Below are 12,924 nucleotides of genomic sequence, written 5' to 3'. Positions count from 1 at the left end.
TGCACTGTTGTATGATTCATAGTAATAGGTAAGTCTAGATGGGCTGGCAAGCTCCTGTTGCCACTTTCTGTGGCACAGAAGAATCCCGTTGGTTCTCTGATTCTGATTCCCCTGAGACTGGATAATATTATCAATAAGGACACTTCCTATTCCTGTGTCTGCCTTCCATGAGAGAGGGAATAAACAACTGGATGCTCAGTATATCTGGAATGTGTATATATGTGGGTATGTGGAAAGTATGTGTGTGTTTGAGGGTGGAAACTTATTTGGCAACAGACTTTGATTTCCAGTTAGTGTAGTAATTCCTAGCTGAGAAGCTGTTTTCACAAGTACTCCTAGTTCTTGGATCAGTCGTATGATCTGTAGAGCTTGAGAAAGAGATGTAGAGTGTGCAAAGTCATAATTGGGGAATCTCAAAGCTGGAAGGAACCTTCATTTTTTTTGTCTTATGGGTCCCTTTGGCAGTCTGTTGAATTCTAAGGATACCTGTTCAGAATAACATGATTTTTTAATCATAATTAAAGAAAATGTGAAATGCTACTTAGAGATTAATGAAAATAAATATGTAATTTTTCTCACCTAAGTTCACAGATCTGCCCCCAAAATCTATTCATGGGAGAGGGGGGGAGTTAGATGGCACAGTGGATAAAGCACTGGCCCTGGATTCAGGAGGACCTGAGTTCAAATCCAGCCTCAAATACTTGATACTTACTAGCTCTGTGACCCTGAGCAAGTCACTTAACCGTTATCACTCTGCAAAAAAAAAAAAATCTATTCATGGACTTCAGGTCCTCTCCTTTAGGCTGTTGTAAGGAAAGGTTTTTAAAACATATTTTCGGGATATATTTTGTTTTTACATCAGCTAGATTTGCATTTGTATCCCTTTCCCTCCTAGATCCCAGAAAGCCATTCCTTTGAGCAAAAGATTTCTTAAAAGAAAAGAAAAGAAATGCATTAATATCAGTCAACATATTTTAATTTTTTTAATTTTTAATTTTTTCAATATTGATAGTGTTTTTTCCAGTTACATGTAAAGATATTTCCAACATTCATTTTTATAAGATTTTGAGGTACAAATTTTTCTCTCTCCCTTCATTCCCCCTCCCCTCCCCATGATGGCAAGCAATCTGATACAGGTTATATATGTACAATCACATTAAACACATTTTCACATTAGTCATCAGTCAACATATTTTTAAACAAAATATGTTATATACCAGTACAAGAGTAGGCATCTAACATAGCCACATCTGTTCCCTATCATTTCACAACATTCAGTCTCACGTGCTTTGTGGTTGTTATTTCCATTTACACTGACAACAGTCATTGTAGAGAGGTAAGGGTTTTTGTAAGTTTTAAAGCACCATATTAGTGTCAGCTATTATTATCTGGTCCAATGTCCTCATTACCTATACAAGACAATGGGATGGGATGGAATGTGATGAGATAGGATGAGATGGGATGGGGTTGAATGGGACTGAATGGGACTGAACCTGAACTTCCATTAGCAATGCAAACAGATGCTTCCTTTGAAATTTGCAATCCTAAAATGTTGTCTGGAACATTACAGCTTGTGAAACACTATAACCAGACCATATAATAAATTCAAACTGGAGTTCTCAACCCTGGGGTTATTTTGCTCATGTAATACTAGCCCAAATGTTAAATGTTTTTCAATGGTCACATCATGTGAGCCTGATATAGCTGTGTTCACACCCTAAAAACCTATCATTTGCTTTTTCTGCTCCCCCTGGTGTCCAAATTGTAATATAACTTGTAGCTGTATCTTCTTTTTTTTTTTGTACTTTTTTTCTCAATTACTATAAACAAAAACAAATTATTTAAAATTTTTAATTCCTCCCTCTTCTCCCCCTTCTTGAGAACTGTAGCCATATCTAAATGGCTCATTATAAAATCTGCTGCTGTATATAGTATAACTTAATATCACCGATGTAGAGCTGGATGAGATTGTAATGGTTATCTATTTCAATGCCTTCATCTTGCAAATTTAGAAGCTTAGGCCCAGAAGAGTTAGGTAATATAACCATGATCGCAGATCAATTGGTGATGTTTCTACCTCTCAAGGCATAAAATCAACCTAAATAAGAAAGGAAAAAATTATTCACTCATACGGCATTCATTTAAAGGCCAGCAAGGTGCATAATACTATCCTGAGTAGTAGTAGATCCAGTGATAATTAAGATGGGGGGGGGGGACCAGCTAGATGGCGCAGTGGTTAAAGCGCCGGCCCTGGATTCAGGAGTGCCTGAGTTCAGATCCGGCCTCAGACACTTGACACTTACTAGCTGTGTGGCCCTGGGCGGGTCACTTAACCCCCATTGCCTGAAAACAAAAACAAAAACAACAACAACAAAAAAGATATAGCGGGGGCAGCTAGGTGGCGCAATGGATAGAGCACCGGCCCTGGATTCAGGAGTACCTGAGTTCAAATCTGGCCTCAGACACTTAACACTTACTAGCTGTGTGACCCTGGAAAAGTCACTTAACCCCAATTGCCTCACTAAAAAAAAAAAAAAAGATATAGCCTCTGCCTGAGTAGAAGCTAATTTGAAAACCAATAACTAATGCAGTAATGCATTAAAATCCAGACATATAAATTAATTATTTGTAAACTCTGAACATTCTCTTTGAAGGGCAGGCAGATGCTAAGCTATTTGAAGTAGCAATCCAGTTTAGCAACTCTTCTTTGTCCTCAGACACCTCAGTTAATACTTGTAGTCTGGCTGCTGAAAAGGGCATGGCTGTCTGTTCTATTTGTTCCCATAGAGGATAGAAAAATAGAACATTGTGCTGAGCACAACAAAGTCTGCATTTGGGGAGGGGGAATATGAGGGAGATGAAGACAACTGGAGGATCTGAGAGTCCAGTGGGGTACAGGAGAAAGAACACAGACCTTACCAGAACCTTGATCTTCTTATCTGTGTGACCTTGCGCAAGTCACTAAATCTCTCTGATCCTCTCACTTTCTTCATCTATAAAATGAGACCGTTGGACTAAAGTTCTTTCCAGCTCTAAATCTATAAACTCTAAGTGGTGAGAAGTTAAGATTAGAAGCAGGATTTTCAGAAAGAAGGATCCAAGAAGAACTTGAAACTATTTCTGTCTTTGTTAAAATGGGGGTGGGGGCAGCTAAGTGGTGCAGTGGATAAAGCACCAGCCCTGGATTCAGGAGTACCTGAGTTCAAATCTGACCTCAGACACTTGACACTTACTAGCTGTGTGACCCTGGACAAGTCACTTAATGCCCCGCAAAAAATAAAATAAAATAAAATGAGTGGGGACCAGATGATCTCTTAGTTACTCAGCTTTTAAGTTCATTGTGCATCTCTGTTTTTGCTAACTCATATCAACTGTGGTTCTACCTAGGATGGCAAAGGGACAATGCCAGGTACAAAAGGTAAAATTGGGGCATGGGGCAGTGTCAGGACCTGTGGCTTCTTGGTGCTAAGGAACTTACTGAGAAAACCCCTTCTACCAATGCAGATGGACAGCTGGTTCGGTTTGGGGGTTTTTTTTGTTTGTTTTGTTTGTTAAATCATTTCTAGTGCTAGGGAATTGCTTGGGACATTGAGAAGTTCTTACATGCCCAGGGTCACATGGCCAATATACATCACAGACTGAACCTGAACCCAGTTCTTGATTTCAAGGCCAGTTCTCTTTCTACACTGCCACCACAGAGAGATAAAGAATGAAACAATACCTGTTATTAAGGAACTTACATTTCAGTGGAGGATACAACAACCCATATAAATATATAGAGAATAAATATAAAAAATAAACACAAAATAGTCCAACATTAGGTAGTTTGAGAGGGAGGGCATTGAGATGCAAACCCAGCCTCCTGAAAGATCTGTGTTCCCTGTGCAAGCAGAAGTTTGGACACCTTTTTGACAATGCACATGATGATAAAGCATGTTAGAATGCAAGTGTAAAGGTGGATAGTATACATTGGCTAAAAAGCAAAAAAAAAAAAAAAAAGATTTGGCAGAGCAGACTCACATTAGCACCCCACATATGATGAGGAGAAACAGACTTAAGAAAATGAAGGGCTAGCATAAGTCCAAAGTAGCACTGACTGCAGGGGTAGAATCAGACTCAGAACTCTACTCTCTCTTTCATTCTAAGGCAGCTGTTCTCAAACTTTTTGGTCTCAGGACCCCTTTCCACTCTTATAAATTATTGAGAACCCCAAAGACTTTATGTTAAAATGGGCTAAATATGTAAATATTTATTGTATTAGAAATTAAAACTGATAAAAAATTTTAAATATCTATTAATTAAAATAATGAACTTATTAGATGTTAATATAAATAGTATATTTTATGAAAAATAATTATTTTTTCAAAACAAAAACATCTTTGGGGGCAGCTAGGTGGTGCAGTGGATAGAGCACTGGCCCTGGATTCAGGAGGACCTGAGTTCAAATCCGGCCTCAGACACTTGATACTTGCTAGCTGTGTGACCCTGGGCAAATCACTTAACCCTCATTGCCCTGCAAAAAAAGAATCTTTGTAAGAAGATTTACATTTTCCTGCATATCTCTTTAATGTCTGGCTTTAAATGGAAGACAGCTGGATTATCATATCAATTTCTGCATTTAATATGTTGTTTGGTTGAAATATATAAAGAAAATCTAGGGTCACTAAGGTATGTAGTTGGAAAAGGGATGAGTATTTTAATAGGCAAATAGCATCCTAGTGTTGATATGAAGTAGGCCACTAAATGGTACAGTGTATAGAGTGCTGGACCTGGAATCAAGAAGACTCATCTTTCTGAGTTCAAATCTGGACTCAGATACATCCTAGCTGTGTGACCCTGGTCAAGTCACTTAACCTCTGTCTCAGTTTCCTCAAATGTAAAATGAGGGGGCAGTTAGGTGGCACAGTGGATAGAGCACCGGCCCTGGATTCAGGAGTACCTGAGTTCAAATCTGGCCTCAGACACTTAACACTTACTAGCTGTGTGACCCTGGGCAAGTCACTTAACCCCAATTGCCTCACTAAAAAAAAAAAATGTAAAATGAGTTGGAGAAGGAAATGGCAAACCACTCCAAGAAACCTCTAAATGTTATAGAGTTGGATATGACTGAAATGACTAAATGACAATAAATGGATATGAAAATAGTTTTGACCATGAAGACCCCTTGAAAGGGTCTTGGAGACCCATAGAGGTCCATGAACCATATTTTGAAAACTGCTATTGTAACACATGATGGAAAAGTTACTGGATTGGGAACCCACTGGATCTTCCATTAACTCTATGCCCTTGGCCTCATTTTCATCAATATAATGAATAGATTGTACAAGATGATCTCTTAGGTCCCTTAAATATCCTATGATTTGTGGAAGGATATCTCTCTAGATATAATGGCTACTATTTATATAGCACCCCAAAGCTTACTAAACATTTTATATACCTTAACTTATTTGATTATCACAATATCCCTATGAAATTGAATGTAAGCTCCTTGAAGTCAGGGACTATTTAAATTTTGTATTTTGATATCCCCAGTGCATAGCCCCTTTTAGCCATGTGATGAATATTTTTCTAGTAAATACTGAAGTTATTATTATTTCCATTTTATAGATGAGGAAACTGAGATCCAGAGAGGTGGAGGGATTTATCTATGATCACACAGCTATTAAGGGCTGAAGATAGCATTCAAACCCATGATCCCCCCTTGACTCCAAAGTCAGCTTTCCTAGGGGTAAAGCCAAGATTGCAGAGTTGAGAAAGCACCACAGCCCAGCTCTCCCAGCATTTCCCTCCAAAAAAACTTTAAAATAATGCTTCAGATCATTCTGGAGCAGTAGAACTAGCAAAAGTTTGGAGTAAGACATTTTTTTCTAGCCCATGACAACCTACAAGATTAGAAGGGGAGGTCTGTGACACTGGGATAGGGGCTAGCCTGAAGTAAAAGTGGCAGCAATAGTAGCTGTGAGCCTTGGATGTAGCAGCAGCAGCTTTAAAATCCTCAGGCCAGAGAGAGTAAGAGGATCAAGCAACTGGTCGGAAAGAGACTACAGGGGATCTCTGTGCTAGCATTGGGTGTAGGTTAGTTAGGGTGCTGTTTGGCAGTTCCATTGCCTATACCCATTTCTGGGTCAGGATTCCAGGGTGAAGACAAACACTTGTAGTCACAAGGGATCAGGGACCCTGAGGAGCAGTATTGCTGTTGCAAGGGAGCAGTGACCACACCTCTCTCCAGCTCACACCACTTTGGAATTACAGAAAACTTCTAAAACCTAAAAACTAGCTGTGAAAAAAGTAATGTGAAAAAGCCTGAAGCTTGGGACAGTATTTGACTACCTCTACAATGTGAACAGAGCCCAACTTTAACAAAAATTCAAAGTTAAGAAATAGGTTAGAAAAATGAGCAAACAACAACCACCAAAAAAAGGTGGATTGGACACAAGCCCAACAAGAATTCCTGGAGTAACTAAAACAAATTTGATTTTTAAAATTAGTGGTAAGGAAAAAATTGATAAAAGAAATGAGAATGAGGCAAGAAAATTATGAAAAGGCAATTAAAAATTGATAATAGAGGCACAAAAACACTGAAGAAAATAATACCTTAAATGACAGAATTATTAAAATCACTGGCATAGATCAATATCTGAAACTGTATACCAAGATAAGGTCAAACTGGGTAAAATTATTTAGACGTGAAGGGTGATATCCCAAGTAAATTATGGAAGTGTGGAAAAATTTATCTATCACATCTATGGATAAGGGAAGCATTTATGACCAAAGAAGAGATAGAAAAGATCACAGGAAGCAAAATGGATGCTTTTAATTATATGAAATTAAAAGGTTTTGGAGAAACAAAACAGTGCAGCCAAATTAGAAGAAAGGAGATAACTAAGAGAAAACTTTTATAAATAAGTTTTTAAAAACAGAACTTGTTTCTCAAATATATAAAGAAATGAGTTAAATTTGGGAAAATTCTCCATTTGATAAGTGATTCAAGTATATGAACAGTCAATTTTCAAAAGAAGCAAAGTTATTAATAGACACATGAAAAATACTCCAAATCACTAATGATTAGAAAAATGCAAATTAAAACAATTCTAAGGTACCTCACACCCATCAGATTGGCTAACATGACAGAAAAAGTAAATTAAAAACTTTTAAAGGTGTTGTGGAAAAAAATAGCTACACTAATGCACTGTTGGTGGATTTGTGAACTAGTACATTCTGGAAAACAATTTAGAACTACGCCCAAAGCGCTATAAAACTACACACTCGGGGGCGGCTAGTTGGTGCAGTGGATAAAGCACCGGCCTTGGATTCAGGAGTTCCTGAGTTCAAATCCGGCCTCAGACACTTGACACTTACTAGCTATGTGACCTTGGGCAAGTCACTTAACCCCTACTGCCCCGAAAAAAAAACCAAACAAACAAACAAAAAAAAAACTACACATTCTTTAAATCAACAATAGTATCATTAGGTATGTATCCCAAAGAGATCAAAGAAAAGGGGAAAAGGCCTATTTATACAACTAATATTTATTTATTTAACACCCCTTTTTGTGGTGGCAAAGAATTGGAAACTAAGGGGATGACCATCAATTGGGCATTGGTTAAACAAGTTGTGGCATATGATTGTAATGTCATACTATTGTGCTATGAGAAAAGATGAGCAGGATGGTTTTGGAAAAACCTGGAAAGACTCATATGAACAGTTACAAAGTGAATTAAGCAGAACCAGGAGAACATTGTTCGTGATAAAATGTTGTTCAGGGATTAACTGTGAAAGACTTAGCTACTTTGATGAAGACAATAATCTGAGACGAGTCCATAAGACCTATGATCAAAAAAAATGCTATCCATCTCCAGAGAGAGAGAATTGATTAACTCTGAGTTCAGTCTGAAGTATACTTTTTTCACTTTCTTTTTTTTTTCTTGCTTTTTCTTTCCCCTCCCAATATGGCTAATATGGGAATATATTTTACTTTACTTCTTCTGTATAATTGGTATCATATTTCTTGTCTTCTCAATGGGTGGGAAAGGGCCAGGAGGTAAAGAGAAAATTTGGAATTCAAAATTTTAAAAAATGAATGTTTTTAAAAAAACAAGTTGGGGAAGGTAGCTGGTGAAGTGAATAGAGCACTGACCCTGGAGTCAGGAGGACCTGAGGTCAAATCCATCCTCATATACTTTACTAGCTGTGTGATCCTGGACAAGTCACTTAGCCCCATTGCCTTAAAAAAAAAAAAGTCAGCTTTCTTTTCACTGCCCTGACTTCAATGAAGAAAGCATACCTTCTCTCTCTCTCTCTCTCTCTCTCTCTCTCTCTCTCTCTCTCTCTCTCTCTCTCTGTCTCTCTCTCTTTCTCTCTCCCTCCCTCCCTCCTTTTCCTGGCCCTCTAGAAGAAGCATTGTTGTCTCCATATTTTATCTGTTAAAGGAGTCTTCTTTCCATGACTGATTACCATTTCGGTTCCAGGAGACCATGAGGAAAAATCTGCTGAAGTAACATGGAAGGTACTAGAATCTTAGAGAACCCAAACTACCATTCACTTTGCTTGGCACGAACCACTTCTTAGCCTTCTGTTTCTAACTTTTTCCCCTACACAAGGATTAAGGGGCCTCCAGTAACAGTGCCATTTTTTGTATGTTGTATTGCCAACAGCCAGTCAACAGAACCTCCTTGATTTTTGTTACCATTGCTCCAGCCAGCTGGCCAGCTTGCCTGGCAAGTGTCTGTTAAATAACAGAAGTCTTTCTGTAGTTACACTGATCAAACACTCAGCCAGCCCAGTAGGTTCACAGAGGCTTCCAAACAACTTTGAGCCTCCTGTCAGTGCTTCCGTGTTTCTTGAGGCCAGTGGCTCCTGGTCCTAGTCACTCTTTGTTCTATTGTTAAGCTTCCATTGTCCTGATGTCCAGTGATAAGATAGGAGGGACTGTGGAAATCCACTTTAGGGAGCTATTCAAGCTTGTCTGACTCTCCAGAATGACCTGTTGGGTAGCAACAGGTCCCGGGCCATTAGCATTAAGGAAACAGTCAATGTTCAAATTGTCTAAAATAAGCCATCATGTCCCTGGGCCCTATCTTAGCTTAGCAATGTGGAATTTGTTTAGTTTACTTTGGGAGACCAAGATAATTCAACCTAAGGTGACACTGACTCATATTCGAATGTTAAACATTGCTGCTACATTATTTAGAACCATACCTCCCTACTTACTTCAACTTTCTGTTTACAGTTCTGGTCATAGGCAATAAAATCAAAATTTTCTCCTTAGTTGAGGGGTTAGGGCCCATATGTGGGCCCTAAAATGCTGCATCTATGCCTCTCAATTGTAACATCATAGATTTAAAGGTGGAAGGTGCATCACAAGTCATCTAGTTATATTATGGGGCAGCTATGTGGTGCAGTGGATAGAATGCTGGACACGGAGTCAGAAAGACCTGAGTTCAAATCCAGCCTCAGAAATGTACTAGCTGTATGACTCTGGCCAAGTCACTTAATCTCCATTTGCCTCATTTTCCTAATCTGTAAAACAGGGATAATAATAGCATCTTCCTCCCAGGGTTGTTGTGAGGATCAAATGAGATAAATTTTGCAAAGCACTTAGCATGGTATCTGGTACATAGTAAGCACTCTATCAATGTTAACTTTTTATTATTATCTAGTCCAACTCCTTTATTTTACAGATGAGGAAACTGACACCTTGACAGATTGATTTTCCCAAAGTCACATGGGTACAAAATTCACACTCTTGCCCCCATACCACACTGACTCCCACTGATTTAATGGGACCATGGGATTTTAGGATTGGAAGGTAGTCTCCAAAGTGGGGGCTGTATACCCCAAAAGAATGACTCACGGGATTGTCTTACCAACCAAATAATGGCCGGAAGGCAAGTCTTATCCTACCCTCCCCACAGTAGGCAGTTACAGAGTTCGTCTTCAATGCAACCCTACCTACCTGCTAATCTATTATCTCCCAACACTACCACATTTACTCCTCTCCTTCCCCTCATTGTGAAAACTCCTGGTACACACCAGATGGCAGGATAGTTCTGACTAATCGCTACCCAGGCACCCACAAGTGATGCATAGATACCATTGGAACAATTCCCCTCCCTCTCCAGATTACCCAACCCCTTTACCTCCCTATCATTACCTGACTGCATCAGATACCAATGGCTTGCTTTGTAGTCTAGGGCAGTGGCCAGTAAGTGCTCTATCCCTTTCTTTGTTAGTGTGCATTGCCCAGTATGGTCAGTCAAAGATGATGTCAATCTGTAGCAAAGAATGGATTATCTTTTCCCTTTAAACCCACCACTTCTTTCTATTTCCCTATTACTGTTGAGAATACCATCTTCCTTCCAGCCACCCAGGTTTATACCACTGGGGTCATCTTTGACTCCTCACTCTTCCTCATTTCACATTACTAATCAGTTATTAACCTTTATTGTTTCTACATCTATAACATCTCTTGCCTACTATGTTCAAGGCAATGTGTTGTCTCTGGAGCTAAAAGGATAATGAAAAATGCCTGCAATCAAGGAACATATATTCTAATGGGGAAAACAACTAAAATAATTATATTTAAAATAAATATAAGGACAAAAGTACAAAGAAGCTAAATATGAGATATTTATATACTCACACACCTACCACCTTATGTGAGACCCTACTTAATTCTAAAATAGTCTTGGAATTGATCCCCCTCTAGAGATTGTCCCCCTTCTCCCATCTGTCCTCCAAATAGCTGCCAAAGTGATTTTCCTACAACCTATTCCCCTTCTCCCCTGCCAGTTTTCTTGCATTTTACTTTTTTCAGGCTTTCTTCTGTGATTCAGCCCTCCACATCATTTCTTTGTGACTGTGCATTGGTTGTCCCCATGCATGGAATGCTTTACTTCTTTTATTTCACCCATCAACTTCCTTGGCTTCCTTTAAGACTAACCCAAAGCCACCATCTGCCAGAGGCCTTTCCCAGTCTCTTCAAATGTTAGTGCTTTACTCTAAGGTTACCTTCTATCTACTCTGTATATAGCTTATTTGTTACTGTTGTTCAGTTGTTCAGTCACATCCATGTCTTCATGACCCCATGACCGTAGTACGTGGACCAGAGTATATCAATATTGTCCATAGGGTTTTCTTGGCATAGATATTGGAGTGGTTTGCCATTTGCTTCTCCAGTGGGTTAAGTCAAAAAGAGGTTAAGTGACTTACACTGGATCATATATCTAGTGAGTGTCCCAGGCCTGATTTGAAAGCAGCTCTTCCTGATTCCAGGGCCAGCATTCTATCCACTGAGCCACCTAGCTAACATATAGCTTATATCGATCTAGTTATTTACATGTTTTCTCTTTCACACACCATTACCTTAACTCTGAGAAGGGGGAAGACAGAAGGATGCAGGGAGTAATCTAGAAGATTGCAAATAGGGCAGCTAGGTGGTGCAGTGGATAAAGCACTGGCCCTGGATTCAGGAGGACTTGAGTTCACATCCGGCCTCAGACATTTGACACTTACTAGCAGTGTGACCCTCGGCAAGTCACTTAACCCTCATTACCCTGCCAAAAAAAAAAAGATTACAAATAAAAGATATTAATCACAATCAACCTTTTTTTTTTTTTTTTTAGTGAGGCAATTGGGGTTAAGTGACTTGCCCAGGGTCACATAAGTGTTAAGTGTCTGAGGCCGGATTTGAACTCAGGTACTCCTGACTCCAGGGCCAGTGCTCTATCCACTGTGCCACCTAGCTGCCCCTACAATCTATCTTTTAAAAAAGAATGAGAGCTCTTTGAGAATAAGAACTTTTTTTGCCTTTATTTATATCACCAGGAATTAGCATGGTGCCTGACACATAAATAGTACTTAACAAATGCTTGTTGACTGTAATGATTGGAATGATGCCACCTGCTGGAGACTTACTGTAGCAAAGCTCCACCATGAGGGGAAGGCCTCTGAGGGCAAGCCATGTGGTCAAGGTCCTTAGCATCAGGAAGTGACGTTTGCTCGTGGGTACTGTCTATCAAGGCTACCAGCCAATCAACTTGAGGAGCCTCCCATTTCTGGGAGGAGGACACGAAGTAGGAAGCAGATGCTGGTGGAGGGGTTCTGTCTCTTTTGGTTCCTGACCTTTCCATGGTGGGTCGCATGATAGGGTCTCTTAGAAATAGTTAGATTTTTGCCTTTCTCTCTGATCCTAATGCTCTGTAATAAATACTTAAACACTTAAATACTCTTGCTAAAGTTTATAATTTATTGGCGACCACTCATTAGGTTTTGGATAGTTTAGCTAGAATTTTAGCCCCTTATATGACTGAAATAAAAAGAGCAAACACTTAAAATAAAAAACACCATGAAGCTAAAAAGAAAGACCTGAGTCTAGGAGAAATAATACAACCACTAGTTAGTCCTAATTTTTTCCTTATTGTTATTACTTATTATATCTAGTTTAATAAAATAAAAAAACTAAGGGGGATAATTTGTGAGATGGCTCCATAGAAAGAGTGCTGGGTCAGGAATTAGGAAGGCCTGAGTTCAAATCTGGAAGTAAACATTTGCTAGCTATGTGCCCCTGGGCAAGTCACTTAACCCTGTTTGCCTCAGTTTCCTCATCTGTAAAAATGATTTGGAGAAGGAAATGTATCTTTGACATACTTCAGTATCTTTGCCAAGAAAACACTATATGGGGCCACAAAGACTAGGGCAGGACTGAAATGACTAAACAACAATAGACTCTTTGCTCTCCATGGTGACATCTTTCTCATCTCCACAAACCCAAATCTTTTTGCCTCATTCATAAGCATAATTTTGCTTCCAGTACAGAGAATCCCTGATTTTTGTTGCAGGGTCAGTGTCCAAAAAGGAGAACAATGAAACATGCCTATCATTTTACCCATGCACTGGCACACAGAATGATCATGAAGGTTGAAA

Source organism: Dromiciops gliroides, chromosome 2 (assembly GCF_019393635.1).
Source record: "Dromiciops gliroides isolate mDroGli1 chromosome 2, mDroGli1.pri, whole genome shotgun sequence".
Classification (NCBI taxonomy): Eukaryota; Metazoa; Chordata; class Mammalia; order Microbiotheria; family Microbiotheriidae; genus Dromiciops; species Dromiciops gliroides.
This window is presented reverse-complemented; position numbering follows the sequence as displayed.